General features: G+C 36.4%; 1 pseudogene; it reads right to left on the reverse strand.

Annotated features, from left to right (window-relative positions):
- Positions 1-6143: 6143 nt before the first annotated feature.
- LOC750199 (uncharacterized) overlaps positions 6144-13349 on the reverse strand; it is a 45529-nt pseudogene continuing 38323 nt past the window's right edge.

A 13349-nucleotide genomic window follows, 5' to 3' on the forward strand; every position in this document is an offset into this window, starting at 1 on the left:
CTCTGTGTGTGCATTTTTACCCTTTTCTTCCCTCTAATACTCTCCCTTATGTAGTTTTTTAAGGCAGGCTCTTTAGATCACTTAATTCTGTTCCAAAACTTGCCTCTGTCCTGCAGACAACTCCAAACTTTTCCCATTAAATTCCTGTTGGTTAAACACTTTTCTTGTCAAGTCCTCACTAAAAGATTTCAAATCCAGCTGAAAGAATTCCTTTGACTGCATAGAGAACTACTTCCTTCCCTGATACAACATGGGTCCAACGGCAATAGCCAGTGCCTATTTTAGGTGGGCTGCAGACCTTGAAACTTTCCAAATGTAAAATGTACCTAGATACAAGGATTTCTATGTATTACTAGAAAAAGTATGCCCTAGTAATACCCTTTGTTCTTTGCAGCATGACACCTAAATTACTTTATTCCAGCATAGTGCCTGACACATAAAATATGTTCAATATATGATGCAGAAGGAAAGAGAAAGAAAAACAGTAAGAAAGGGTGGAAGGGCAACATGAGACTAAGTATCTCTTTGTAGTCCAGAAGTCTCTTTTGCTTTTTTCAAAATCAACTTGTTTGGCAAAATATTCTGTAAAATAATTATTCTAAAATCAAAAAGAAAACCCACATATTACAGCCTCTTCTTGGATATTTGCACATGATACTATTAAAAGTGCTGGGAAGTCCTGCATCAGAGAAACATGTTTGATTCTGTTTCTTCCAGAGTATTCCATGGAATTCTCCTCTATGAATCCTTTTATTATAATCTATTCACATCCTACAGGACCAGTGTCTGTCAGAGGACACTTTGGCAAATGTAGCTTTAACTCAACTAGATATGATTTAGAGACTGCCAATATAAACTGTTCCCTGCAAAGAGCTTCTGAAACCATAATTATCAACTACATAAATGCCTCTGAGCCTGCACCAGGATCATCCTGATTAAAATACTTGCTCATATGAAGTTAAGAGCATACGAATCTATTATACTATAAATTTTGTGCATCCTAAATATACCCTGAGCCTTTGTTTGGAGGATGCTGTTGAGGATGCTGGCAGCTAAAGTCATGCCAGGCAGTATGGTTACAGTCAATGGGTGTGTAATGTTCCATTCTGGGGGTCATTAAAAATGAACCACATGATTGAGAGACACATTTATTTTTGTATCATATGATCCTGGCATTCAGTTTCATTCTGTGTCATGAATTTAACACAGCCAAACAAAGCGTTGATTACTCTCTTCAAATTCAGTTGGAGCCTGCCATGTTTAATGAGAGGGAAGCAAGAGATTATTGAGACCACAGTTTGCCAATGTCAGTTAGCCAATGATAAAGGCAATCTGAGCCTATATTACACAAAAAAGAATGGAAAGTTGGCCTGCTTGTGATGTCCCTCATGCCACTGGGAGGGAGGCAAGTATATGACTTCTCAGATTTTTTTTTTGTCACCAGATGAATAGTCTACCTGTTACCTCAGTGTGAGGATGGACTGACATCTAGTGGATAACCAGGTGATTGATATTTTTGTTATAAATTGCACTGTAGAAATGAGTAAGCTGCATAACAACGCTACTTGAGAAGGTAGAGTTTAAATAAAATTTGAATTATAAATATAGACTTTTTCCTCATGGTTGAGACCAGTTAATTAAATTTGTATTTAAAGTTAATATTATATTTTGAAGATGTTTCCCATTAACAATACTATCCCATTGTCTTATGAAATAGTGGTCCATAATTAGACGCCTACCAGAATTAACAACTATATATGTAAAGACAAATAACATAATGCCAGAAACACCCAAAAGATAGCATGGAAGGATTTTTATTTTATACATTTTTGGAAAAGAAAAATGTCTATTTCTCAAACACACATGCGTCAGTAGATTGTAGCCACCTGCCAGTAAGGAATTTAAGAATTTTAAGAAATTTGGCTAATAATTTACAAAGCTGAGTACAGTTGTCTCATGTGCTACTCTGATGGGGGAGAGAAGGGCAAAAGATAAGGTTTATGTGTCCAGTTTCCCTTGTATCATTGATCAAGAGCATCTGTGATATTGATCTTACTTATCTGGTTTATTGAATGATACCTTGTAGGAAGTAATTAGTGTTAAGATGTGAGGAGAAAAAGAGACAACATCTGTCTCTTCAATTCTTGAAGTGTGAACCAACTGAGAAATAAATTAAAGAAGTAAATTAGACAAAGATTTAAAAATACAAGTTTTATGCTTGGTAAAGCAGATTGAAGAATGCTGTTCAAACTCTGCCAAACATAGATCTTTCTAATACTGCCTTTTCCTCCTGAATTAAATTTATTCTGAAATAATTACAGTGCTTCTGTCCAGTTCTTATCTAGTGTCTATGTTTTCCAGAATTGTATGAATTGCTCACAACCTCTATATTTATCCTTCTCTAATATACAGTGGTAAAACATTATCAAAAACTTGGAAATGGTAAAGGGAAAGTAGGGTGTTTTCTCAATGCCATACTAGAATTTTGCCGAATAGGCCTACACAAAGGATTGTTTAATTTTCTAGGAGAATGTATCTGTTTTTGACTTACTACACATATGTTAATTTGTAGAATTTTGTACTTAAAGATTGAATATACAAATGGAAAGTTGCCAGACCATATATAAAAATAGACCTCTGATCCATAGCCTGCAAAAATCATCCCAGGAAACCAACCCATAATCTATAGGAAGCCAGCCTACTTCTGACTTATAGCCAGCCTGATTTACAGGAAATCAGACCACCATCTCTAGTAACCATCCAGGAAGCCAAAAAATAGCCCCTGTAACAATTGGCCCAAAATGGGTAGGACTAGATTAATAACTGACAGTTTCTTTAATTTCTGTTTCTGTTTTCAACTTAGTACTAGCCAGAGAAAGCCAAATATGCATCCCAACCAATCACATGGGATGCACCATTTCTAGTTAGCCTGCCTCCAGCTCCCCCATGACAGCAGCCTTCAATCAGAGTACCCCCAAAGCCTTCCCTTTTGCCACTATAAATATGATTTTTACTCTGCCTGCCTTTGAGTCTCTTCCAAAATACAAGTAATAGTGGCTGACTCCCTTGCTCAGCAAACTGTGAACAGTAGCCTTTGTTTCTTCTCATTTTGTTTGTTGTCATTTACTTCCACCTTCCACTAGAAAAGAGAACCTCAAAAGTTAATGTTTATTGCCCCATAGAACATTAACCAGTTTTCTATATAGCCTAGCAATCTTATTTTAACATTTTTTTTGCTAATGTCTAGAAATAACTGTTCCTCATATATTCTTGGAACCAGTTTTACTATCTCACTTGTTCTCTCATTAATAGGTTGACTAAATTGCTGACAAGTAGACGTTCTACATTTGCATGGCAATTATGCTTTTAACTCTTTGAAAATTACACATTGACAACAGAAAAGAAACAGAATGCCTGTGAGCATCTAAGAAGAAATTCATGTCTATATTTTACCTGTATTAAAAGCTGTGTTAACAGAGGAAACTGGATACTTATTAGGTCTACAAGGTGTCTTCAATTTATTTTAATATTGTAAAATTGCTGTGCCATAGTTATTTGTTGAAGAGATTTACCAAACTTTCTCAGATCATGGACTATTTGGAATTACATAGCTCCGAGTGGCCCAACTTGAAACTTATATTCGTCAGTTTTTGCTATTTAACAACCCCCAAATCTTACCTTCAGCATTTATTTTTCTTACTCAAATGTATGCAAGTCAGTTTGGTGGTTCTGCTTTAGGTGTGGGTTGGGTTCAAATCTGCTCTACCTCTGGTCCAGAGACTACTAGGGACAAATTCTTCTCGTGGTGATGACAAGCAAGAGAACAAGCTCAACCACACAAGCAAACCTCAGCTATGTCATGCTTGCTAGTATCCCACTGGCCAAAGTAAGTTGCCTATCTAAGCCCCAGGTCAGGGGACAAGGGAGGTATACCCCTCCTACAGCAAGAAGCACTGCAAAGTCACGTGTTAAAGTATGGACGTATACACCTCTAACAGGGAGGGAGTAATACAATCTAATCCACCGCAAAAACAAAACTGTAAAGGAAGAAAGAACACTGCTGATCAGTTTTCAGAGCACTGGCATATAGTCACAGACCAGATGTGGGAGAAGGCAAGTGGGGATAGGATTCATTTCCCAGAGTGAAAGACCCTCAGTTGGTGTAATCACAGATCCTGAAAATCTGCAGAGCTATTTGGCAGAGTGAAAATCATAATTTCAGAAGAAATTCACCACTAAGCATTAATCAAGCTTTAAGCCTTGTGGCAGCCTCTGTAATGCAAATCTCAGGATGTGTCAGAATAATTATGCACTTTTGCCCTATTGTGCTCCAGTTCCCAAAAGCATTGATTAAGGTAGAAGTAAACAATGCCCTACTAGCAGAAACCGAGTCCATGGAATTAGAGGACAAGTATATTCCGAATATACTAAGTAACATTTATGAAAATCTTATGCAACCCAATTCTGAGCAATGTATGATTCCCTTTTCTCTTTCATAAAACTAAATGAAAGCTAAAGTCTAATTCATTGATATGTTTATATATACTCCATAGTTGTCAAGAATTATTGTCTGTTAAAACGCCAATAGCTTATTGATTGTAATAGATAGCTTATTAGGCTTAAATGTTATTTTTTATATAAACTTGACCAAACTTTGAAAATGCTCTATTAAACAAAATTAAGAGAGGTCATTGTTTTGGACTGAGCTTCTGCACTAAGGCCCCAGCAGACCAGACCAAACTGAAATGGGGTCACTAATGCTAAATGCCACATCATCAGAATGAAACTTTAAGAAAGCAAGCAAATGTCCAAACAGACCAATGTTTCCTGAAAACAAGAGATTCACAGCAATCAAGTCTACCTGAGTCAGCATAAGTTCCCTGTGCTTTAACCCTTCCAAGAAAAGTAACCTGTAGTAAACCAGTGTTAACCAACCTGCTTTTTAAAAAATTGTTCTGTTTCCTTGTTCCCACCCTACAAAAACCAACTGTTCTCTCATGCCCCGCAGAATACTATTCTATTTTATTAAATAACGTGTTGCCTGATTCTAGAATCACAAACAAAAGCCAATTAGATCTTTAAACTAATTTGGGGGGAATGGTTGTAATTTTGTCTTTTGACAGCTCTTATAAAACTGATTAAATCCATTTTTTTACTTCCAATAAATGATAATCAATACACTTTTCCATGTAGCCCACCCAAATATCTGTGTCTAATTACATGGCCAACTGTTGCAAAACTTTAGATACCTAAAAGGAAAATACTTCATTCTGCCGCCCATGTTGTATTTTCACTAACCATTATATTCTTGAGATTCTCCCATTGATAACATGTGGTTTTAGTTAACTCATTTTCAGTGCTATATTGCTTTCCATTGTTCATATATTCCATTTTTAAAATTCAATTTTGTATTAATAATTATTTTGAATTATTACCACACTTTGTCACCCCAAAACATTCTTGTTTCTTATCCTGTCATCTATCTGTCATCTATTAGTGTCTCAATGCTAATACTTACTTCCTAACAGACATGCATCATGGTTGGAGTTTAGCCTTAACTTGTTGTAAAAATGGAGAAAGAGGGACTTGCTGGTGTGATCTGTTGCCCATCCACAACAACATCCTATTAATGATAAAGGCCAAAATGATTGTAATGAGAGAAACATTCAAGATGTTCTAGTCTGGGCCAGGCTTTGTGGCTCTTGACTAACTTGCTCATGCATCTCTGGTCATTTGGTGGAAGGCTGATTTGTCTAGAATGGTCTTATATTTCTACAGATAGGCTGGCTGTTGGCTGGGTCACTGAGCAGCTGGCCACGTGTCTCTCATTTTCCAACAGTCTCCAAAGGTAGGGTACCAAGAGAGAACAGAAGCTCTCAAGGCCTTTCGAGTATACATATGGGCTCTGAACTGGCACAACATCACTTCCTCCATTCTATTGGCTAGAGTAAAACACACAGATAGCTCATATTCAAGGGCAATATTCCAGCTATCAATTTCTATGCAAACCACCTCAAAACATAGCAGTTCAAAACAACAATCCTTTGTTTTGCTCACAAATCTGCTCTTTGCAGAGCTTGGTACAGAAGTTCATCTCTGCTCTAGTAGATATCAGCTGGGAAGCTGAACTAGGGCTGAAAGATCTACCTCCAAGATGGCTCCATCATCTGGCTGGCAAATTTCTCTCCTGTGATACTCTCCAGGGGGATAATGGCTGGGTCCTAAGAGCAAGCATCACAAGAAGAGACAGGAAATAACAGTTAAGTTTCTTAAGGCTTGGCCCAGACACTGGTACAGCGCCACTGATACTACATTCCTTTTGTCAAGCAGTAAGTACCCAGATTCAAGTAGAGGAAACATAAACCCATCTCTCAATAAAGGAGTGTCAAAGAATCTGGGGACTGTACTTTAAAACTGCCACAGGCAGTCTCTAGACCTCACTGTTGATGGAAGAGATGATAATGTCACCTTGTAAAGGGCATGGATGCTGGAAGGCGGTTAAAGAACAAAACCCTTTTCACAATCTATCACAGTGTGAATAGGGAGAGGGAAGGAGTTTCTGATTCAATATTTTTTCTGCTCCTTTTAACTAAACTATTATTTATCTTTTCAGCTTTATGTTAGCTATAACTTACCAAAAGGTAAATTTAGAAATACTATTCTTATTATTTAAATGGTTTAGAGGACTTTAAATAGGAAGCTTTTATAAATGTTTCCTTTTTATTTCAAAATAAATATTAGCACTTTAGCTCCCCTTGAAAGATGTGAAATCATGTTTTATTGATGGGATAACTATTATAAAACAATAGTGCATGTAATCATCTTATTCCACTTGACGGGATGAACATAGCCATTTTTCACACAGAAAAGACAGTAAAGTACTCATTTACTGCTGTGTAATCAATTTAAAATTTCTCATTCATATGAGCTGCAGAATCATTGATTAGACATGGAAACTACATAAGCTGTGGCAACCCTGAATTTTCCTTTGGCTGTCTTCTCTGTGCCTTATGGAACACAATTGAAATGGCCTAGAGGCCAGTAAAACGGAATTACTCATCAGCTTTCCCCAGACCCATTCATACCTGCTCAAACATTGCTCCATGGGACACAATCTTTTCTTTGGGGAGAAAATCTAAGTCACACGCGTCTTTTAAATTCCCAAATCCTTGTTTTCCTTTCCTAGGCAGGAATCTGATTTCAGAAGAGGGATTTGACCTTATGGAAGTCCAAAAAATAAAATATTGATAGATAGCGACCACATAGTGTGGTTTGGTAAGCTGCATAGTAAGGTTTATACCCTCTAAGAAAATAGCACTCCTAGGGAGCGTTGAAGTGGTAATTGCTATGATTCATTGAGCATTTGGTTTGGGCGAGTCTCTGCATTATGAGCTTTTCAAATGCTTTCAGTTAGGACTGCATTTGGCAAGAAGGAACAAAATCTTACATGTAATAACTCTTAAAAAGTGAGCATAGAGTATGCTTCTATACTTATAGAAGCATAAGTATGAGGCAGCATCATGATACAATCAGGAACCTATGCTTCTTTCTGTTGGGATGTTCTTATTTTGTGGTTTTCATCTTCATGTTTGACACCATGGTGTTGCAAGTTGGCTGCTTTGTCTCTAGATGGAAGCTGCTATGACAATCTTCCTATGGGAAGCCTGAGATTCCAGACAACACAAAGGAATCACAGAAAAGAAATGGAAAAACAAAAAATAGAGACTGGAGACTTTGTTCACCTTGTTTTAGCCAATCCGAAAGATACTCTTAAATTATACATATCCCTGACCTTTTAAGTTACATGAGTCACTACATTCCCACCGTCCCCACTTTTTTTTTTTTTCTTTTAGATAGGGTCTCACTCTGTTGCTCAGGCTGGTGTGCAGTGGTACAATCATAGCTCATTGCAGCTTTGAACTCCTGTGCTCAAGATATCCTCCCACCTCAGCCTCCTGAGTAGCTGAGTAGCTGGGACTATAGGCATGTGCCACCACACTTGGCTTTTTTTTTTTTTTTTTAATTTTTGTAAAGTCATGGTCTGCCTATGTTGCCCAGGCTGGTCTTGAACTCCTGGCCTCAATCCTCCCACCTTGGCTTCCCAAAGTTCTGGAATTACAGGCATGACTCCTGAAACAAGGGGGGCATGAAGTGTGCCCAGCCTCCCTTTCTATTAAATAGATTGGAACTGAGTTTCTTGTCTTATGGAATTGAAAGAGCCTTAACAGACAAAAACCCCATTTTGCAGATGAGAAAATGTGAGAATCTCCAGATCTGTCTAAAAAGAAAAAAAATTAGTTGCTCTTCCCATTCACGTAGCACGAATTCATACAGTGAAAATTTGGAATATGAGGAACTACAGGGATGAATTTGTGAAAAACTGCAAAAGTGATATTTCAGGAAGAATATACGGCCTTGAATAGGTATAACAGCAATAGAGACTGAAATTTATTGAGCTAAGAATTTAGAAAGAGAACACCAGGATAAATCAAAATAAAGGAAGAGGAGGATAAAGAAAAGAGCAGATAAGTTAATAAAACAAAAACTAAAGATAAAAATAAAGAGGATTACAAAATTATAATGGAAGTTTAAAAATATTTATATGTAAATTAAAATTAAAATTAAATCTATCAAAACTTGTACATTGAGACAAAATTGATATCTGGAAAGAAATTTATAGCTCTAAATGCTTGTATTGGGGGAAAAAAGCTGGAGGTTAATTTTTTAGACATCCAATTTAAGAATTTAGAGGAAAACAAAATGAACCCAAAAAGTAAAAAAAAAAACAACGAAGAAGAAGAACATAAAATAAGAGCAGATCAGAGAACAGGATCAAAAAGCCAAAGCTGGTTCTTTGAAAAGTCTATTGAGACAGACAAAAGCCTAGTAATCATTAGCCAGGGGTAGAGGAATAGGAAGAAGAAGGGAGAGAAAAATAAATAATATTAGGAATGAAAAGAAGGGCACATGAACAGATTCCACACAGATGTAAAAAGGAATAAAATAACATTATAAACAATTTGTATTACAATGAATTTGACAACAGATAAAATGGACACTTACTAGAAAAATATAACAGTACTGATTCAAGAAGAAATATAACCTAAATTGTATGAGAAAATAGAACCAATAATTAAAAATCTGTACACAGGGAAGTCATTTTTCAGTCAGGTTCTATCAAATTTTCAAATAAATGGTTCCAAAATACACAAACTCTTCTAGAGACTTACAGATGAAATATTAGTCCCCATCCATTCTAAGAAAGCAAAATAACTTTGTCACCAAAACTAGGAAAGAACATGAAAATGACAAGCCAATTTTATTCATAGAATGTGATCCAAGATAGGAAAAAAATCTTAAAATCACAAAACTCAATAAACATAAGCAAAAGCATTGACAAATTATATATTAAAATTAATATCCATTCATCATAAAACACTAAAAGTACATAAAGACAAGCACAAAGCAGGAGAAAATATTGCAACATACATATGACAAAGAAATAATATTTAGAATACAAAAAGAATTATTCAAAGCGATTAAAAAAACAAAAAATTTAAATGGACAAAAGACAGATACTTCATACAGAAAAGAATTACAAATAGCAAATAAACACAAGAAAAAAATGTTCATTACCAATGAAGGAAATACAAATTAAGATCATAAGATATCATTTTAGAGTGGATTGGCAAAAATTAGGAAATCTGATAAGTGTCCTAAAGGAGATGAATCATGAAAACTCATGCACTTTTTGACAGAGGGTAAATAGAGCGAACTGTGGCAAGCAATTTGGTCCTCTCTTGTAAATTTGAGAATTCACATATCTGAAGACACAGTTATTCCTTGGTTGGTCATACCCTAGGGAAACTCTTGCACATGTATAACAGGATACAGTAACTAGCATGTTCATAACAGGATTGTAGCAAATAAGGGAATAGCTAAAACTGTTTGCAAATAAGAGATTGGATAAATTGCAGAATATTCACACTATTTCTAATGTGACAGCATTAAAAATTAAATGAACTACAGATAAAAATAACTATAGGAATAAATCTTAGAAACATACTGTTAAGAGAAAAAAGCAAGAACTAGAAGACTTAATACAATATAATACCTTTATATGCATATGAAAGCAAGCAATGACATACACAATGATACCATTTATGTAAGCCCACAAACAAGCTCATATCCGTATGTGATAATAGTATCTAAAAATTAAGCAAAGGGTCTTATAAACAAAATTCAAAATAGTGATTATCTCTGGGGCATGCGGCATGTGGCAGAGTGAGAAAGCACGGAAATATACACAGGCAGATTCAATAGTGTTGATAGTATTTCTAATTCTTCACTTGGGTTGTGAGTACAGCACATGTGTTTATTATTATGCAATGTAACTTACATATATATTACATACTTTTTCAAAATGAGAGATATAAATTATCTGTACCTGCCTATTGAACAATGTGAAAGGAAAATCTTGGAGCCCCAAAATTACTAAGCTAAAGGGAAAAGTCAAGCTGGGAACTGCTCAGGGCAAACCTGCCTCCTTCTCTGTTAAAATCATCCCTCTGCTGAGACAGATGCATATATGATTGCCTCCTTTGTAAAGGCTTACAAGAAACTGAAAAGAATGCAACCACTTGTCTCTCACCTACCTGTGACCTGGAAGCTCCCTCCCTCCTTCGAGTTGTCCCTGCCTTTCTAGACCAAACCAATGTACTTCTTACATATATTGATTGATGTCATAAAATGTATAAAACCAAGCTGTGCCCCGACCACCTTGGGCACATGTTGTCAGGACTTCCTAAGGCCATGTCACAGGCGCGTGTCCTCAACTTTGGCAAAATAAACTTTCTAAATTAACTGAAACCATCTCAGATATTTGGGCTTCACAAGAAAGTTTCTGCAATAATGCAACATGTCACTCTTCTAAAATCCATGCCAGCAAAATATCTGCTTCATTCGCTGAACCTTCTCCAATAAACACATCAGAGTGAGGTTGGAAAAGATGCTTAGCAAACTAATCCAAAGCATCCACCACACCTGCTATCATCACTGTTGTGCAACATGATACTGGAGGTGCTGTAAGACTGGAAGAGAAAACAAGTAGTCATGATTTGGAAATTATATGATCAATAACATAGGAAACTCAAGTGAATGAACAAACTATTAGAACAGCTAAGTTGAAAGAATTTTACAGCAAGCACTCACATACCCACCACCCAGAACCTACCACTAGTATTTTACTAGGCTTTATTTATCACATGTTTACCCCTCTGTCTCACTATATTCATCAGTCTTAATTTGCATTTCAAACTAAATTTCAAACTCAGTGTGTATCCCCCTTTCATATGTTAGTGTAAACCAAAAATCAAATTCTAAGTCCCTTAGCTAACTGAACAGACACACCCACTTGTCCAAGGAGTGAAAAACCTGAAAAACTAGTTCAGACCATAATGGGAAGGGAGGTGGGACATGCCTTATTATACTCTCTCCCTTTGGAGTTTAGGCACAATTGACCAGCATTAACATTAAAATAGAGATCAGATAGTAGGACTGACAAAACAGACTCTGTAGCAATAAGATACCCAACTCCAACCTGACCCTGGTATAACATTACATGAAAGATAGTAGGCCCTAAAGGAAATCAAAGTATTTTATCCCAAAATATATTTCTTTGGCATATTTTGAAAGGGCCCTGCAAAGCCATCTCTTGTGGAGGAAATTCACAATTTGTAAAGAATCCCGTTCCTTTTCCAAGCTTTTTCTTGACCCAGAAGAGACTGAACTAAGAGACTGACAGCTTTTTAGGTCCCATAGGAGATATTTACCATCTATTCCCTCTGAAGCCTGCTACCTGGAGGTTTCATCTACATAACAAGAACCTTGGCTTCCACAATCCCCCTTATTTTAACTCAAGCATTTCTTTCTGCTGCCTTCACTCTTTAAGCAAAGCTTAATTTTTCAACCAATTGCCAATCAGAAAATCTTGGAGTCTACCTATGACCTGTGAGCGCCCCTGCTTCCAGATGTCCCACCTTTCTAAGCCAAACCAATGAATACCTTACATGTATTGATTTATGTTTTTATCTGTAACTTCTGTCTCTCTAAAATGTATAAAACCGAGCTGTAACCCAACTACTTAGGGCACTGTTTGTCAGGACCTCTTGAGGCTGTGTCCTGGGCCATGATCACTCATATTTGGCTTAGAATCAAACTCTTCATATATTTTACAGAGTTTGACTTTTGAAAATCAACATTAGTATGCATATTATTAAATTGAATTGAGTAGTTTTTTGCACGTTTTTCTTTTGGGGTAAAATGCACATGAATACATGTAATGCATGCAATTAAATGCATAAATCCTAACTGCACGTGCATCAAATTTGACAAATGCATACACATTTGTAAACCAAACTTTTATCAAGATGTAGAACATGACCCTTCCTCACCAACTCTTGCCCCCCATCACAGTCAACCACTGTTCTGATATTTTCACCATAGAAAAATTTGCCTATTCTAGAACTTTATGTACACAGAACCAGACAATATATACTTTATTGTATAAGATTTCTTTTACTCAAAATAACATTCTTAGAATTATTCATGTTGTTGCCTGTATCAGTAGCTCATTCCATTTTATTGTTGAATAGTGATTTGTCGTATGGATATACCATAGTTTGATTATTCTCATATTGATGGGGATACCTGGGCTGTTTCCAGTTTAGAGTTATTATGATTAAAATTGAACATTCTTACATGTCTTTTTGTGAAGATATTTAATTTCTCCTGGGTAAATACCTAACAGTAAAACTGTTCTGTCAGAGGATTAAGTATTTAGTTAAGGGTTTCATTTGATAAGAAACTGTCAGATCTTTTCCAAAATGGTTGTACTATTTTATACCCCCAGCATTTTGTGGTTGCTCCGCATAACCAACATTTTTTATGGTCAGTTATTTTAATTTTAGCATTTGTTTGTTTGTTTGTTTGAGACAGGGCCTTGCTCTGTCCCCCAGGCTGGAGTGCAAGCATAATCACAGCTCACTGCGGCCTTGACTTCCCAGGCTCAAGTCATTCTCCCACCTCAGCCTCCCAAGTAGCTGCACTACAGGCACAGGCAACCATGCCCAGCTAATTTTCTGAAGTTTTTTGGAGAGATGGTCTTTTGCTTTGCTGCCCAGGCTTGTCTCAAACCCCTAGTCTCAAGCAGTACTCCTGCCTTCACCTCCCAAAGTGCTTGGATTACAAATGTGAACCACTGTGGCTTGCCTAATTTTAGCCATTCTGATGAATGTGGTTTTAATGGGCATTTATTTGATGAATAATTATGTTCAGTACTTTTCCATGTG

This window comes from Pan troglodytes, chromosome 2 (genome assembly GCF_028858775.2).
Source record: "Pan troglodytes isolate AG18354 chromosome 2, NHGRI_mPanTro3-v2.0_pri, whole genome shotgun sequence".
NCBI classification, from domain to species: Eukaryota; Metazoa; Chordata; class Mammalia; order Primates; family Hominidae; genus Pan; species Pan troglodytes.